Raw genomic sequence first — 13,889 nt, 5'->3', positions numbered from 1 at the left:
CACACACACACACACACACACACACACACACACACACACACACACACACACACACACACACACACACAAAAATCTTATTTTCTATTTTTTAATATATTTTATAATTCTGCAAAATACAGAAGATATAATTTACATTATCTATAATTTCACACGTGCCATTCATACATAAAAATATCCATCGGATAGAAATCAGGATCGTTTGCTGAGCAAACGATCATTTTCTCAGTCAAACGACGGGACATGGCTCCCCTTGGTCCCTCTTTGGCTCGTCTGTCTCGTAAATAGCACTTAGTCGGGCGCGAAACGCAGCTCATTGGACGGAAGGAGTCGCTGAAACGTAGCCGGTGCACGCGTCGGAGTTAAGTGGCTAAAATAATGTCTAATTCCGACGTAAGTGCACCTACGCGTCCCTGATCCTCTGAGGAGGGGACCGGTCAACCCCCTCGGTTCCCTTCATCCTTCGCCCTTCGCCCTTCCACTTCCCATCTCCGGGTCCCACCACGGCCACGACCATGCTCGCCGCTTTCAGCCTGCGTTGTGCCGCAATCGGATGTAAATGCCATGCAAATTTCCAACAGGGGAGAGATAGAGATAGAGAGGGCCTCCGAGCACTCGGATGCAGGTACACTATCGGCATACCCGGCTACCGAATGTACCGGGTGGCGCGATAAACGGACCTGCTCTGCTATACCGCTCGGCTGCGGGGGGTGACCACCGACCTCCGGGGGGAATCGAGCACGAATTCTGAGCGCGGAACCTGCTGACAAATTTAATGGCCGTCCATTAAATCGTCTAAACCGCGATAGCGACGAAATATTTACCTGGCGGAAAAAAACGGAGCATTCTCTTTTTCTGTTCCTCTTTTTCGATCTTCGATCTTCGTTTCTCTCTACGAGAGTAATCGAAAACCGCGAGTACTCTTATCTTTAATGTATGCATAACAAGGATTTATTTTTGTTTCTACACGTTTTTATTTTACTACATGGAAAGAATGATTTTGCTGAAGTATCTAAAAATTTAGTTAAATGTAAATATCTGTAAATAATTTTGTTGGATTATTAAAATTATTTTGTAGGACTCTCAAGTATAATGAGCAACACTACAAAAAGTTATGTTTCTTGCAATCAGCAAGCACCTATTGCTCTGTTTTAGTGATTTAATAAAATTTATTTTCAGATTTGTATCTAGCAAAATTTTTAGATATTTTAGCAAAACTATTATTTCCAAGCAGTATCGATTTAATAGTATATGTTATTGAATTAAAGTGCATAAGGAATAATTAATTATGAGCATATTAGTGCTTTACATAATATATCTATAATTTTATTTACAAAACGCATGTATAACGTATATATTTTATTTCAATTTTCTAAAAATACTTTACAATTTTACCTTTTATGCTATCTTTATCTCTCCGTGTATAACCAGAAGAAACAGCGACCTTGCGTTACAAGAAAACTACCAGGGAGTGCTCAAGTTCCTCTTGCCGGAACTCAATTTCTTACACTTGCTAGCTCTCTCTTTCTTGTGTGCGCGCACCCATCCTCAAGAGAATTTGCCGTAAGATTTGCATTTCCATCGCATCGATAGAAGCTTTCGTGAGCGCATCGGCCTTTCATGCATGTTCCACACTTTCTGAATGTTTTGCTTTTCGTTGCTTCACATTTCATTTTTTATTAACGATATTATTTCCCGATGTTCGTACTTTCAAAAGAGCAATCAACATCACACAGAAACTCCATGAGAAATTCTACGTTTAAAGTACTCGATTATAATTTTTGGCTCATAAGAGAAATTAATTTAAGTAAAATCTAACAAAAATCCACAGTATCTTCAAGATACTTAAAAAATGTTCTTTTTCCATATTTTTTACGTGTACGGACCTTATTTTGCGAAAACGTGAGACGCGGGAGTGTGCCGGGCAGATGGAGAGAATAGTTCGCAAAAACTCACAGAGCGGTCTCCTGAAATCCAATTCCAGGATGGTATAGTCAGATCTCGTTCGAGGGTAGATATGTAGGGTGTGGAAGCTGTGATGTATCGCAGCAGGAGGGGTGAGAGAAAACGTGAGGAATTAGCGGTTGGACGCGTGCAATGTGGATGCGGCCGCATTGTTGTCCGGTAGCATTAGCGGCGGTAACAATATGGTAGGTGAGAAGCTTTCTTTATCTCACTCTCGACTAGCGAAACATAGGAAGAAAGGGAGCGCATCCCCGGCGTGCAGCGTATCACCTTTGTTTGCGTTATAAATAAGGGGAGGCAGAATGGGACTCGCGCGTCGAGCCATGGCGCCATCGAGAATTTTTCTAAGTGCATATTGCTGATTCTCGAGTGTACTTGGACAGTTAACAAGGAACTCTTGTTTATCCATTATCCTTTTACTACTGATAATTGTCTGGTAATTATATAATTTTATTGTCTGCAATTACATTTTTAGAAAGCAAAATTGTCGGATATTAGTCTTTTATTATTCATTATTTGCAATTCTCTGACTAAAGACGTAACGTCACAATCGTCAATCGTAGCACTCTCGACACTCTCGTGTAAAACAAGTTTGAGATATCTTCCTCGATCTCTCGCGGTTTCCCTGGGCGATCTTCCGTGACCAAGGATCGTCCACTTAGACTCATCGCGGATTCGTGACTCGTGCAATAGCGTGCGACGAAGATCGTCTGAGTCACAACATCGGCGATAAAGTTGCAAGCGGTGTAGTCGCGTCCTTAGATTAATCGACTGCGGTCTAGCGCAGTAGTTTCACGCCGGTGATTTTCCAATCGTTGCTTCAGAATTTATGTTATCGAGGTTAGTTCTTGTCGTTGTTTCGTCATTTGCGTTGCGCAAAAAAAAAATCGATTACTAGGCAGCTTTACTTTATAATGTGCATAATTAATGCAATTTTCATTTAATAACAAATAATCGTAACACGTTAGATTTTTGTCATTCCGCAAAAAAATTATCTTTCATTATTATTGATGTGTTGTATTAATGCGATTAATATGACATTTGCAAAATTAAACACGTAATATGCAGTTTTTCTGTCTATACGGTCTTGCGAGATAGAATCATAAAGGTATAACTACAAAACAGTATCATCGCGATATCACACCATGTGTGAGCTCGGAAATATATTCCATGAAATGTAATTGCGAGAGTATAGCGACATTTCCTTCTATAGAACTAAAGGACGTAGTAGATTTTCCTGATTAGGCGCCGGCATGCCGCTTATTTCCGCAAATTATTTTCCCCCTTGCTTCTGAACGTATGTCGTGCTTATTATAAGAAAGAGTATATGATTAAATAGAAATTAATTCACGACATCGTTTAATATATGCTCGCTGTTAACCTCTATAATTTTCAAAAAGCGCCCGAGATTATTATCGTTGCAATTAACTAGTCAGCTTTTTAACACGCTTCTCGTTATTTATCCATTACTCCTCTTTTTCCTCCCGTTACCTTGATTGGTTACATTCTACCGTGATGTGTGATAAAACGGACGATCTTATCAATTCGATTATGCAATACTCAATTAAAGGATGGAAACCGGTTTATTCTTCTTTTTTTTCTAAACAGTGACAAAGATACGTATTGTTATATAAATGTAACTGTTAAGGAGAGGAAAGCCAATGTGTCATTGAGCATGATGTGGCTACCGGGTGTCCCTTTATTACGTCGTTTCAACGTGAAATGATGGAGCACGTTTTGCCAGGCTTTTCCAAGCCGATTTTTGGCACAGAACCGCGCTGGCTGTTCTCGCTTCGATCGACACCTTTTGTGGATGCACACCGTCACAATGTGGCCATTGTGTGCAATCCATAGTTTTTGTCCGCGTGCATTTCCGCGCTCTCGATGGCACACGTCGTCGTAGTTTTATCCATGCTGTAGGGTCTGCCGTTTAAGGGGATCCATGATGCAGCTGTCCACGCTTAGTGTTCCACCGGAAAAACATTCTACTTCGAAGTTAAAAAATGTTGCTTTTTGACACAATTTTGTAATGATTGTTGCACAACTTGTTTGTTGTGAAATGACACTTATTAAAATATACATCATAAATAGACGAATTTAAATTTGATAAATGTGATAAATGTTGATAAATGTTTTTCGCAGGAAATCGTTGACTCGCACTAAATAAATATACTTCGGAAGCTATAATGATAAAGATTAAATTCAACATCAAAATGTAAATTGCCAACATCAAAATATATGGTCTCTTATATTATACATACAACATTAAAAAAGGAACTAAAGAGACGAGATTTAGTTTTTGCGATTAAAATTGTACTTTAAAACAGTTATTATTTTTCAATAAAATAATCCACGGTAATAATCTTATCTTAATCATAGAACTTCAACGCTAGATTTAAGATTTGAGCGACTATACCATGTAATTTCGCAATGACCGCGAATTTCGGTGTCAGTAAATAACGTGCTATTCAATTATCACAGTAGCCGATCACGCGACTTCGATTAATTCATTCCTTTTTCCGTATTACGAGAACGAGCATAAATTTGCTTGTATCCGTGGGCACGATTTCGATCTTGGTCTTTCCATAAAAGAAGAACTCTGCGCCCGTAAGCGTGCAATAATTCTCCCTATTCTAGACGGTGTTCATTAATTACGGATGGTACGTGCAAGAGGGAAAAGAGAAAGAGGAATTATGGATTCAGCTTTATCCATGCATCGCCCAGGCACGGTCCAAGGCAAAAGGGATGTACGCGCTCGCAATATTCATTTTTTTTGCTGGTACATGTCGTGATAAAGCTCATACCGAAGGATATTTATTGCCAAAAAAATTCTTACGGTCGTTCATAACGTTCCTACTTGCGTCTCGACACGCGATCAGTCGTTTATAAAATGTTGTTCAAACGATAGCGAATACTCAAACGAAATGTTCACAAACTTTAAGGTATTATAAATATTAATCGCAAAATTATTCGTGACATATAAAATACGCAACAATTATGAAAGTAAGTTGTTAAAATTTTTATTTATTAAACAGTCAGAAATGAAGCCAACATTTTAATTGTCGACCGTGGGGAAATTTCTTTCCCGTCGATGTTTGTATTGTACCTCGGCGGCGATGGTACAATTGGTATTTCATCGGATTTATGGAATAAAAATGTTCGCACGCGCAGCAGGGTTCACAAGAGAAGTAGACAAAATAGCGAGCGCAAAACACTAATACCAGATAAAAATAGTTTATAATCCGTAGAAGTTAAGATCATGCGACAATGGATCCTGCGGAGCGTATTAAAGGGTGCTTACAGGATTACATGGCTGGCAGGTAAGCACATTTTGTGCGTGACGGACTAGGATTTCTTTATGAGAAAGAATAAAGAAGACGATGGGTAATATGGCTGATCTTGACAAAGTAGTTTATTAGAGATAATTGTTTTGAAGTAAAGTCTTTGTCTCGTTACGAAAGAATTTAGAAATAATATTTTATATAAATATATCTTATAACATAAATGATATGTGAATAAAATATACATTTTCTGTAACATACGCACGATTTTATCGAGCAAACAATTGTCTTGGCGATTGCAGTTCCGAGTGAATTAAAAGCCTGGTGCCAATAGATATAAATTGCTGTTGCCCTCTGAATATTGATTCTAATATCGGCTAACGTGTAACCATAACAATAACCATAACGAGTTGTGAATACGAGTTACCGTTACAAGAGATTCCACGGGAAATTGTAATAGCAATAAAAAAACCTACACAGACGCGACGTAACGTAGGGTGCATCGAATGCGATCGATCAATAGGGCTTTTCCTCGCGCGATTAGTAGGCGAACGGCGTTTAACCGTTAAATACGACGTTCGGTAGGACGTAACAGCGGTAATTATCGTGTCAGTGGCTATGTTCACTGGCATCGATAGTCGCTTCGTATCTTCCGCCATTTAATTATGCCTCGTTAAGATGTCGAAAACCCAATACGGTTCGTAAACGATTATTTTCTTCGAAAACATTTCCTAATGTTTTTTTCTTTTTTAATTGTATTGTATTAGGAAAACATTTTCGATAGAAAAGCATAATTGTCTCCTTTCGTTATTCTTCGGTCAGATTTTTACAGAAGGTGCAGCCAAAATCCTTAAAAATTGTCTGATCGCCAAAAGATTTACTATTTTTTGTAATACAAATTGCTATCGAATGCCTGATAACTTGATGGCTTTAGATGTCGCGCGTACGATAAAATATGGAGTCCAAACATGGTGAATCTGAATAATAATGGACGCTACAATGGCGCGTTAAAGAGTTACCAGCATCTTATTTCACGATAGACAGCTTCTCGCGGTTCTCTCTCTCTCTCTCTTTCTCTCTCTTTCTCTAAAAACCTTCGATCTCTTGATGTGAACAAGCGCAGAATTCTAGCAAGGTTCAAAGGTAGCATCCATTCTTCTGGTCCTTCATTCAACATGAGAGAGGAAGCGAGAGAGCCACTATCGAAGAGCATGTAAAGGGTATTTCTTACCACGCAGGCGAACTTTCGCTTAAAGGTATCGCGTACGTGCCTACCGCACAGTCGTGGTTGTGAAGTCTAAGAAAAGGTAATGCAACCTGGTGAGATGAAGGCATCTAGGGACGGATGGCAGAGCAAAGAAGGCTTATAATCCTACAACGGCGACTATTGGCACGATCTTTTTCGGATACTGCGTTAGACTTAAGAACTCGAGAGGTAAGAAATGTCTATCGTCGAGACCTGGTAGTTTGTCTAGAAGGTTCAAAACGAAGTCAAAACTGTTGCTCTCCCATACCTTTCGATATATATTTTGTTCATAATTTTCTCAAAGGATGTGACCGAATCGGGATCGTACAAAATTTTCATTTTTTCTAAAGAAGTACGTGCGTTGTCGACCATTTCATCAGTGTTCTGACCTTTTGAAACATAATTCATTATCGTAGCACAAATGGAATTCTATTCTGAATTTCAACCTGCTATTTTTATTCTTACGTGGATGTTTGTGTTATACAGAGAAATCGTCCCGATAAAGAAGCCGACGAAACGATAAATCTCTTGCTAAGTTGTGAAAAAATTTATATAATCTAAAACAATATAATAAGAATCGGAAATTGCATTAATAAAAGTCGTATATTATATGCATTTATCTCGCAATAACAATAGACGATAACATCGCGATATCTAGTAGAGAGATCGTTATTGTAAATTGCATTTGTAACAACCCGCTCGACGGAGATCAAAGGGAGTATATTGCGCTCTTGTCTTCTGTTTTATAGTGAAAAACATCTGCCATTCTTACAAATGCAAGAGAAAACAATTCGGTGTAAGGTTTCCAGATGCGAGTCCGCGAGGGCGCGAGATATAGCCGATCGACCGATTAAAGATTAAAAAGTCAAGGTAAAACGTGCGGAACCGGTGTGGATAACTTCGCAGACTTAATAGCTCGTGAAGCACGTTGGTTCGTTTCACTTTATCGTCATTCGTCGATGTCTTTATACTCTTCGTTAAGCAATTCCGATTTTTGCCTTCTCCATTCGATGATCATCTCGACTATTTCCTGTGAGAATCCGGCCTCGTTGCAATCTCGAGATATGGAGCTTTGCAGTTACGTTTCTCGCCTCGTTCCCCTCTAATTTACGCGAACTTGAGTTAATATCGTAGTCCTCGGGAATGTATTGAGCACACAGATCGCCGACTACCTACGCAAGTTCGTCGAAGCTTTAGAACTGCGCACAGTCTGCTGTAATATTCCACATTGTGTTCCACGATGCACATTGCTATTTTTAAATCTACACGAAATCATTATGATAATCCATCAAATTGGAATATTCTTAAAAAATTAAGATAATTATCGATAATATGATATCTTGTCGCTACTGACGAAGCAAAGTCGAAAAGGTGCTCCCCAACTTTTCGCAGCAACGTGTGGGACTTTTCCACTTTGGAATCTAATAGTGACAGATTGATCTCGCAGGATCGATCATAATGGACGTCTTCTGGAAATCACGCGGATCGCCTTTATATATCGGTAGTCATTGTCATCTCCTCGGTAGAGCCTTCGAAAGAGCCTTAGAAAAGAAAGAAAGAGAGAGGGAGAGACAGGGCGAATTGTCGTTCTCAGCTTAGTCCACGGGGTAATTCGTCACGGGCGTGAGCTAACGACGACGATGTACGACGTTCCATCCTAATCACGTCATCGACGTCCGCAACGCTCGATTTTTTTCTTCACATCGAGATACTATCTCGGCGTTATACGTTGTTACTACATACCACTCGCGTCCTCGCTCGCGGGAGCCTTCGTCGTCGATCGGTTATACTGGACTGTCACGTTACCGGACGTCAGCGGTCTGATTGTGCTGACGGAGGTACAATATGGCGGAATTTTTCGAAGTTCGAAATCCAGGCCTCACATCGAAGGACAATATGATTTTCTTTAGATAACGAGTACGATGTATACATCGTGTGAAAGATGTTGATTTTCTTAGAACGGGGAAATAACGTGTTTATCGAATAACATATATGATACGTATCTTTACGAAAAGAAGGATCTAAGTTAAAACGGATATCTGCGCGATAATTTTATTGACTCACCTAGGAGATTCATGAAACTCATCGTGGAATTTATCGCGTGCTCAGAAAAAAGCGCAAGACGTAAGTGGAGACGTCGCGAGCGAGCGCGCGAAAAATATATCGCCAACAACGATGACGGAGTGAAAGGAAGAGCCGCGAGTTAGTTCGCATCCGTCATACCGTTGGTATTTTGAAACTGCAAAGATTGTCTGCCTCTCTCCCTCTCTGTCTTTCTTTCTCTCTGCGAATGTTTTTCCGTTACGTAATGGTGGTTACACGACAATGAGAATCCGCCTCGCTCTTCCGACCTCGAGAGAGTAGCGACGACGACGATGGAGAGGCTGCGTCGGATTTCCCCCGCGCACCGTGCGAATAATTACATGAAATATCGATTTTCGACAGGCGGCGGAGCGTGTTCGGGTACTTCTCCGCTTTGTTCGCTACGCCACGCTTTTAGGAGCATTGGATAGACTCAAGTGTTCGAAAGAACGAGGCTGTTCGGAGAAAGAAAGAGAAAGATGGACAAAAAGAGAAAGAGAAGGAGAAAGAAGAGAAGAAGGAAGATCAGGTAGAGGATAGCCGGCAGTCCGGACTGGCCAGTGAGTGCTCCGGATCTGACTGGACCGGTTTTGTTTGGATTCCCTAGGAGTTCTAGCCTTCGGGAGTCTGCAAGCCTGGCTCTCGGCTTTCTGGGATTCTCTTACTGGTCACTACCGGTTACCGGTCACGACACAGAACTTTAGGACAGGCACTCGTCGCTCTCTCAGACTTCTCTCCCTCTCTCTCTTTTTCTCTTTCTCTCTCTCTCTCTCTCTCTCTCTCTCTCTTTCTCTTTCTCTGTTGACTTTTTTTCCTCTTCTCTTGCGTTCGCCGAGAAGTTTCACGCCGCATCGCTGCTGGACGGTTTCAGCCGTGCTAGATTTCAACATATCATTTATCATCGGACGAGGGCGGCAGCCGCTTGCACGCGCTCCTGATGACTTGATACTAAAGGCAACGATTTCGCGACATTGATACACTAGACTTCTATCTCGATCCGTGCGGACTGAGCTAATTTGAGACTTCCCAAATGAATACGTGCCAGAGAGTGTGATTAATCGGGGAAGTATGATTAGGATTTGATATCATATTTTGGCTTTTGATGTTCCTTAAGCTTGCACTAAATTATTAATTATTAAATAATATTAATAATTTAGATTAGAATTAATTTATGATTAGAATAGTTTATAAGTCGATAACTCTCGAACTTTCCGCCGAAGGAAGACTTCGTCGTGATCTCACGTTAACTAAGATTCGCTCTTTATCCTCGTTTCAAAATGTTTCGTCGAGGAGTTGTCGAAATCCAGTTTAGGAATCGAGTTCAGCATCCTGAAACGGTCCTGAATGACCGTTATAGATGACAACGGCAGAGATTTTCTGGAGAGGTAAACTGGTCAGCCAGTTGCGTCGCGGTTTTGTCTACTTAGTAATACGCGTGAAAAGAGGTGGTCGTTGAGAAAAAGGGTTGCATGCAGACTTTACTTCGCAGGGTGGCAAGCGGTCTTCTGCCTCATTGTGGGAACGTCCCGATGATGGATTCGGTCATTAATTAAGTCAGCTAAATGGGAACCTCCTGGTTCATTTTTTACTCGCATTCGAGGAGCGAACTACTTGATACGCGATGTTTATGCCTGCCGTTTATTTATTATTTAACTACGCAGTGATTAAATTCAGGACTTCTAGTTGCTTATTTATTCTTTTAAATCTTGATACGTCATGTTAATTAACATGTTCAGTACTACATGAATTACTTAGTACCAAATAACATAAGGGAATTATGCACACCTAATTTTTTTCGTGCGATCACGCAGCAAGTCACGCAAAATTTATGTGCCATTGAACGCGTTGAATTATATAATTATTCCTACGTAATAAATCTTTCATACATGTAATACTTTATAACTGCTGGTTCGCATTAATTTCGAGGGACTATAACTTTAATTCTCTGCTTTGTGCGTTAACAACTTTATTTACCTTATAATCTGCACGAGATCTCGTACTCGAAATTAAAGTGCAAAAAATGGGAGAAAAAGAGAGATTACAAACCGACGCATTCAAATTTTGACAAAGACAATAAAAGACAATTTAGTTTCAAACTCATAATTTTATTGAAGCTATAGTGACAGAGAAAAACATAAGCAATAAAACGAAAATGAAAGCAGTAAGCGAATCGATCAATTATGATTGAGAAGGTAAAGCGATAATTATAATATTATTGCTGTTTAGCAGCAGCACATAAAAAAAATGTTGATTTGCTTACTGCTTACGTTTGTATTGCTCACATTTTTCTATATGTCATTAGCCTAAAGGATTTCGTTTTTGACAAAATAATTTTGTCAAAAAGTATATAGATAAAAGCAGAAGAAGATATATACACTTAATTGTTGTTGGTAGTCTAAGAAGTTATTCAGGGAATAATTGAAAAAACTCGGCGCATGTTTCTGTAGAAAGGATCGAGTTGTAGGTCAAATTTCACTAAGTCATTGAGAATTATGCTACCTGCATGCTAACACATTTTTTTGTATGTTGCGTGTCCGCCGCGTTAGCGCGCGTGGACGACAGGTGATACGCGTGACGCTCGCACGAGATTTTGGAAAATCGTGCACATAGAAGGGTGCCCGTGGAGTGGAACGTCGGGATTATCGTCGTTGTCTGGCGCTTTAGAGGTGTCATTAGCCACGGCATGTCACCGGTGGTAAAAGAGCGCAGCTGATGAATAGCGATGATCACCGCTCGCGTCGCATCGGTTTCGAAGAGGGTAAAGTCTACTCGACCGCGCCACTGCACATTCATTATGCCACTCTTTTACGAAATAAAACCGGACGCACACATGTTGCTTCCGTAATGGCGTTTACGTAATCACCGTGACGAATTTCTTTTGAAAAAATTAATTTTGACCTATGATCGGGATGATTCACTCGAATTTGTAAGATTCGAAATTTCGAACAAGACTTCATCTAAAATATTCTAAGAATTTAAATTATTAACATTTTAATATGATTTGCATCAAGGTGTTCGATAAAATTTGCGCGGTCAATATTGCGCAGACGTCAATGAGAGATCTCACGAATGTCGAGGCTTAATTAGCGAGCAGTAACAAACGGAGATTGCATCCATTTATTTATGCGACTCCAATCACAAATGGCGTGTTGGCCACGACACTTCGGTGTGATTAAACTTGCGTTGGCTATCAAAACGACGAGTAAACAAAGCACTGAATCAGAAATCGATATAAAACGAAGCACTACGCTGCATCGAATGGCCGGTGATTAATAGTAAACGTGCCGGCTTGTCTAATTTATTCGCCCCGCCAGATCACATTTTTCCGTGCGCACGCCTTAATAACCGTTTAATGCTGTGCTAATGATGGCTCTTTGCCGAGACTAATGATTTTGATCATCCTGCGCTAACGACAGCATCATCGGCATTCAACAGTAACAGGGCTGCTGTACAACCGCACACGTCGATTATGTTGAAGATGAAGATTTATGTAAAAATATTCCACCGCTGAATAGTGCTAATATTACAGACTCACTATTTCATTATAAAAACGACAACTGTGACTGTCTCAGGCCAGCTTCTTCTAATTCATTGCCCATGCGATTATACTTGATAATAATACAATTAATATAATCCTAATTATATGTGCCGTTTAAGCTGTTAGATAATATATATATATATATATATAGAAAATCTATTACGGCATATATTGGTAGCACCGAGTCAGCTGACGGTCATTAAAGCTAACGTGTAGCAATAATGCCCGCAATAATGTTACGCATATTTAACATCGCATTTGTACATTTTGTTTCGATGAGAAATCGTCGCTTCTCGGGTCAAATCGCGATTTGCATTCATGATTTTTATTAGCGCGGAGAAAGAGATAAATTGTCACTTGTTTGAGATTTATTTAATAAAAAATATAATTTCATATTCAATAATTTTGTTAATCTTTCAGTAACTTCAGAGTTATTTTTCGATTATTTATGATGTGTGTATGTGTGATAATGATTGTTTAAATTACCTTATTTCTGATTGTATTTTATCGGATACTTTCAATGCATGTACCGAAATTTACGTATCGATACGCACGATTTGCGTGTCGGAGAACACGCGGCAAGGTGATCGTGGACAACGGGCCTTGTTTTCTTAAAACGCAAAAATTAGCGTTGCCTCTGGGCAGAGAAGAAGGAATCGAAATAAAAGAAAGAAAAAAAAAGAGATACCGTCCGATGCATCTACAACAATGATAATTACAAGTTGTTCCTTTCATGGCACCGCGCACGATTATCCGAAAATAATCGTTTGTAATGGCATATCTTCCTCCCTTTTCTCCGTTGCTATTCCCTCGGCGAACCTTTCTTCGACGCTTCTTCTCTTCCGCCTTTCATCCTTTGGGCACCTGGACAAGGAACCACTGACTATCTTTCGATCGCGCGAGAGTCGTTGCATATTTTAATATAGCACGCTCCAAGAATTATTTATTTGGTCGCGTTGCAACCAGAACGACAAGTGATTTATTAACGTTTTTCACTGTGCAGATTTATTATATATTTTTCGGTTTTGATCCTTTATCGTATCTATTGTATGTAGGGCACAAGATAATTTATTATAACAATTTATCACAATGAGAAAGATATACTATATTTTAATAAACATTCGTTTGAATAGTACTAACTTAACATGTACTTATAATATACAAATATATCTTTGATTTACTAAAAAAAAATGTTAGTCAAATCAAATTAATGGTCCTCGTATCAAATAAATATATATTTACATTTAGTAAATATTTAGTTAAAGTACTATTCTAATAAATATTTATTAAAATTTAACATTTTTTTCTGGATGATAAAATGTTAAAAGAATAATTTAAATGGAAGAAATGGATATTTTTTTCGAAAAACATTCGCCGATCGAGCAATAAGCTACGCTGAATCACAAAAGAGTTTTGTATCCGCCTGTATATCCGCGGATTCCATCTCGTGGGCCCTACGGTGTAACAAGCGAACGCACATAATGATATTAATCAGGGCGGTGTGTTCGGCTTCCTTAAAATTGCCGGCAGGCTCAATTTCTCACTTAAAATCTAATTAGAGCTTGCCGGAGCCCGAGCTGCCGTAGGCCGACCGACGGGATTTAAGAGGGCGTGAGGGGGGAACAGAACCGAGAGGGGTCCAGTTCCCTTCCTCGACACAAGTGGACCGCGAAGTTTGACCTCGGAATAAAAACGAATCCCAACCTAAGGCTCTACTTTGCGAAATTGCAGTTTCCTGCCCTCGGATTGCCGATCGTCCCGCGGACCCATTTTCGGATCC

General features: G+C 39.7%; 1 protein-coding gene across 1 annotated transcript in view; it reads left to right on the top strand.

The window, feature by feature from the left end:
- The window catches only part of LOC108689742 (POU domain protein CF1A), a 42,074-nt gene extending 28,188 nt beyond the window's left edge, over positions 1–13,886 (top strand). The window contains exon 2 of the mRNA XM_018196661.1: positions 13,841–13,886. The gene's annotated coding sequence lies outside the window, so the exon portion shown is untranslated. The remainder of the gene's footprint in view (positions 1–13,840) is intronic.
- Positions 13,887–13,889: the final 3 nt, after the last annotated feature.

Source organism: Atta colombica, unplaced genomic scaffold (assembly GCF_001594045.1).
Source record: "Atta colombica isolate Treedump-2 unplaced genomic scaffold, Acol1.0 scaffold275, whole genome shotgun sequence".
Taxonomy (NCBI): Eukaryota; Metazoa; Arthropoda; class Insecta; order Hymenoptera; family Formicidae; genus Atta; species Atta colombica.
The sequence above is the reverse complement of the archived record's forward strand: the minus strand, read 5'-3'. Positions and strand labels throughout refer to the sequence as shown.